Here is a 5369-nt window from a genome sequence, read left to right as displayed (position 1 = left end):
GTCAGTAGGGAAGAGGGAGTGGATCACAATCACCTAAGAGTAGTTTCAAACTGCCCCGCCTTTGCTGTGTCTGTATGTGACTCTTGTTCTGTGAAGTCACTTTGGAATTGCTCTATTGTTTGCTCCAGGCTGCCTTTAGCAATAGGATTCATCAATTTATAGATTAAGATACATATTTTCTAATAAATTGGCAGCCTTGTTGGAGTATGGTGATTCTTTGTCCCTTTTCCTCTTTATAATGTGAGGGGGAAATAGTTAAGAATACTATAATTTTACTGTCTTTCATGGGCACTTGATAATGCCAGGCATTATACCAAATTCTAGGACATAGATGAGAATACATGATCCTTACCATTTAAGAACTTATTGTTAATAGAAGGAAATGGACAAGGAATTACTATACTGTTTGGGAAGGGGGAGAAGACCTAACAGGGTGGCTTGTTATTAAATTAAATGCATTTTAAAAATGACAGGATGTTAGATAAAAAGGAGGAAGGACATTTGAAGTAAAGAAAACAGCATGTGCAAAGGCACAGAGGAGTGATATGTTTGGAAAATACCAGAAATGAATTGGGAAAACTAATGGCAGATGTGGCCAGAGAGAGAATCTGGGGCCACATCACAAAGAGCCCTGAGAGTTTGCTAAGGAATTTGCATTTTATCCTGTAGTCGATGGGGGACCAGTGGAGATTTTTAAAGTAGAATTTACATGAAAAGCTTTGTGTTCTAGGAAGCTACCTGCTGGGTGTGTAGGGGATAGATTGGAGAAGAGAGAAATTCAAGGCAGGCTGATCTTAGGGAAGTTGTTGCAGTAGTACAGTGAAAGATGGTGAAGGCTTGCTCTATGACAAATGTTCGAGGGATATTCAGCAGATAGAATTAAAAGGATTTGTATCTGATCTAATACATAGAAGCAATAAGTAAGCTTCACAAAGGAGAGAGCTTTTTTTTTTTTTTTTTGGTTTGGTTTGTTCACAGGGATCATTTTAGAAATGAGTGGAGAAATGAAAGAATTAAATGAGTGAATATACAAGTGAAATCAACTTTCTCCTTTCCTCCGTAATTACCCTGAAAGGACTTGATTTTAGGTTTGACCAGGTACATTTAAGAATTAAAGTGTAAGTTCCTTGAGAGCATGGGCTATATTTGTTTTTCTTATCACTAAATTTTCAACACTTAGCTTGGCACATAGGTACCCAGTAAATACTTGTTACATTGGTGACAAAATCTTCCCTGCTCACATTGTTTATACATTTCAGTTTTGTAGCTTTATCGGTAGGTGGCGCTGAGAAACCACTTTCCTCCTACGTAGAAAATGTAGCCAGGAGACTTTTTTTTCCACCTGTGAAATACTACGTTATTATTTCAGGCTAATGATTGAATTTTTAAAATGGATAAATTAATACTTAGGGAGAGCTGCCCTTTTAAGAGAGTATTCAAAGTAAGCAATGGCTGATTTTCTCATAATATTCTCAAAAGAAGTAATTTAGTTGGACTTAATGAGTATTTGTCACATGAATGAGAGAGACCTGATATATGTCATTAATCTTTACCCAATGTGTGCATATATACATATATATATATATATGCTGATATATATCAGCAATGTTTGGAAATGTTTCCAAAAATATGTATATTACTATCTCAGACTTCTTAACGAAGCTTCTACTCAGTAAAATAGAGACATTTCCAGCATAGACTGACACAGCAGAACACGCATGACATGAGACCAGTTAAACCAATGGCCTTAGCTCTTTAGTATTTTTAACTACTTATTCTTTAAGATGATTTTCAAAATAAGATTGATGTGCCAATGGCATTGATTTCATCTGGGGTGTCTGATTTTGGGGCTCCATTTCAGAGGCCTTTGCTGAATCAAAATTTCTGCACTTCTGACAAGGTCCCCATATGATTATTCATTCTACCAAAGTTTGAGAATCACTATTTTAAAACAGGAAAGCCATGGACAACATAGTTTTAGCTAAATCAAAGAGATTCTAAAGTCATGTGTCTCTTACTTTTTCCTGCTATTTATCCAGTTGTGTCTATTTCAGATTTAGCATCTCTACTCTCTGCTACTGTCACAGCTTTGGTGAACACATAATAAACTCAAAGCATGTTAGAAACTTTGACATTAAATGCCCTTTACAGTCTAGTTCTTTTATAATTATATCACCTTCTTTCCTTATGCTTTATCCTGCAGCTGTTAGAACTTTTAGTTTTAGAACAGTTTCCCTAAAAGTCCATGATCATGCAAATACAGTGTCCTCTACCTAGAATGCTTCTCTCTGTAATTTTTTTTCTACCTTCTTTTAATCTAATGGATTTACATGTAGATTTCAAGTCTCAGCTCAGATGTTACTTTCTGTTTAAAGTCTAAAATTCCCCAGGCGGAGTTAGTGTTCCGTTGTTCCGTGTCTGAATAGCATTTTGTTCCTACCTCTGTTGAATTTATCAAGTTGTTTTTGCAGTTACCTGTTTCTTCCAGTGAACTGTGATCCTTTAGAGAGCAGGGATCACGTTATATTCATCTTTGTATTTTTCTGCTTTAGGCCAAGCTTCCCACAGGTGCTCAGTAATTGATTTTTCAGTGAGCAAATAAATGAATGAATCATCAAGTGGGGGTATCCATAAACTTACCATATTTGTTTTCCTTAATTATTTTGTCTTCTAAATTTAGTTTATTTGTATTATATTACTATATAGAATATAAGCAATGTATTTTAAGAAAATTTTGATATTTTTCTCTTAAAATAGATTCTGATATTTAAGAACTTGAAGATCAGCTTGATGAAATCATAGTAGATATAGCCACAAAACGTAAGCAGTATCCCAGAAAGATCCTTGAATGTGTCATCAAAGCCATAAAAGCAAAACAAGAAATTCTGGTAAGATGATTTCTCTTCGAGATAGGAAATTTTGTATAATGTCTATTTTACTATAATAAAAAAAGATCTATGTGGACATAAATGACATTTTGTTTTCTTTGTCTTTTCTTCCTCAGTTACTACTGTTTATCTCTTGTAAGATTTTTTTCCTGTTCTAAGTTATAGTAGGTTTTAAACACAGCTGATTTTAAAATAGAATTTGAAGATGAAAGACTGACCATGACTTTACAATCCTGAGACCAGGAAGGCAAAATAAATGTATCTTTAAACTTTTTCTTTCTGTGTGTCATTTGTGTTTGCACGTTATTTGCATATGTTTATATATTTTGGAAGACCCTTCAGTTAAATTAATGAGGAAGGTTAAATACCTGTTCATAACACCAAATTTGCTTTATGAATTGTGTGTAATTTGTTTTGCTCCAAAACTCATGACAGGATGAGAGTAGGTTTGCTGGGAGTGCCCTTGCCTCTGGAGTGAGGAATACGTGTTGCTTTGGATTATGTTACACTGTTTGTCATTAATTTTTGAAATTACCGTACTTTCACATATAAATCTTGTTGCTTTTTTGTCAGGAATTGTTTAAGACAGTAAAGGCAGTTATTTTACCTAAAACTTTTAGTCGTTATTCTATGAAGACAAAATATAAGCAGAATTTTTCATTTTTTTCTTCCATAACAGTTCTCAAAGAAATACCCTACTCCATTCCCCCCACTGCTCTGTAATGTTCCCTCAGGAAAACATTCAAGATGTAACTCCTTGCTCTGCCCCTACCACTATCCCCTTCTTTCCTGAAAAGACACCTAGTCATAGGTATTGCATAAAAGAAAGAAAGTTAGCAGCCTGGGTGAATTGGAAGTTTAAAAACTGATGCAAAATGGATGGATGGGGTATGGATACTAAAGACAGCTTTTTTAGAAAACATTTTTGGCACCTGCTCGCTTTGGGCAGGAGTAAGGCAAAACATTCCTCTTTTTCTTTTTGCTGAATTGTGAGTCCTGTTCCGTGTCATCCTTGCGCAGGGGCCATGCTGATTTTCTCTTTATCCTTCCAGTTTTAGTATCCATGCGGCCAGAGCCGGCAGGTGGATCCTGTGTCGGTACTTCCGCTCTTACAGCCCCGGGGCACCATAGGGCGCAAAGGCTTTCGTATGCTGACGCGGCAGTGGCCTGGCCACTTTTCAAACCAGAGTTCCTGTGAAAATACGGGGTCTGAGTTCCAAACCTTACCTTAGAGCGAACTTTTGGAAAACAATCTATTCCTAATTTGGAGACTGCCTTGTACTTTAAATACAAAATCCAATCTCTGTGCCTTTAATTTGCTTGTTTGCTTTTCTTAAACTTTCTTCATGGTGCTATTTCTTAGTGTATGCAGTAGGTGGCAGTGCTATAAAAGGTGTAATTCAGACTGAGTTCGACCTTTTCTTCTTTTCCCCTCTCCTGCAGATTTCAGGATCTTCCCCCTCACTCCCCAGAAAGAATGGTTCTACTGACGAATAGTATATTTGCTTATATTAACTGAAGGAAATGTTTATATGAAGGATTAAGTGATTAAGTTAAATCTATTTAGTTTATATTGTGTTTAGAAGCAGTACCACCCTGTTGTACATCCAATGGACCTAAAATGTGACCCTGATCCAGGTGAGTCAGTGCTCCTTTGTGGTAAAAGTGAAGCATCGCTTGTGATTTTTATGAGTCCCCGATGCTCTTTTAAAGGTGTCAGCATGAAGGGTATCTTCTTTTGATCTTCTAACTCACTACCACTCATGTGTGTTTACCTCTTCACCTAAATAAGACTTTAGCATGAGGTCTGAGACTATATCTGGCTGGGGGCATTGGGTAGGCGAGGCTACTGGTCCAAGGGATAGGCACCTAGTGTGTGAACTCTGCAGCCGGGTGACTAGAGCTGGACTTGAGTCAGAGCTTTGCCTTGGAGGTGGTGAGAGCCATGGGACTCACCACTGTGCCAGCCAGGGGGACTGGAGGCTCCTCCAACCAGCAGTTTTGCCCTTGGTGTCGTTACATATTTTTATGATATGAAAGAAGTTTTTAATACAAATGAAAAACAGATATGCACCTCTGTGTGTGTGTGTGTGTGTGTGTGTGTGTGTGTGTGTGTATTTCAGCCTCAATTGGCAAAAGAGAAAGGTTATTTTTTTTCATTTTAATGGGTTTTTTATTTTTGAGAGAGAGACAGAGCACTAATGGGGGAGGGGCAAAGAGAGAGAGAGACACAGAATCGAAAGCAGCACAGAGCTGTCAGCACAGAGCCTGATGTGGGGCTCGAACCCACAAACCACGAGACCATGACCTGAGCCAAAGTTGGATGCTTAACCGACTGAGCCACCCAGGCACACCAGAAAAAGGTTATTCTTTATTGCTCATCCCCACTCGACATATTTACAGAAAAGGGGTAGTCTTTACCCTACTGTGCTTTTGGAATATTGCTGGATAAGCCAACACTCCTTTAGTGGGAGACTGGAG

General features: G+C 37.6%; 1 protein-coding gene and 1 pseudogene across 1 annotated transcript in view; one reads left to right on the top strand and one right to left on the bottom strand.

Moving 5' to 3' along the window:
• LAMC1 (laminin subunit gamma 1) overlaps positions 1-5369 on the top strand; it is a 175939-nt gene that overhangs the window by 11359 nt on the left and 159211 nt on the right. The gene's annotated exons all lie outside the window — the stretch shown is intronic.
• Positions 3872-3968, bottom strand: LOC115288807 (annotated as a pseudogene).

This window comes from Suricata suricatta, chromosome 3 (genome assembly GCF_006229205.1).
Source record: "Suricata suricatta isolate VVHF042 chromosome 3, meerkat_22Aug2017_6uvM2_HiC, whole genome shotgun sequence".
NCBI lineage: Eukaryota > Metazoa > Chordata > Mammalia > Carnivora > Herpestidae > Suricata > Suricata suricatta.
This window is presented reverse-complemented; position numbering and strand designations above follow the sequence as displayed.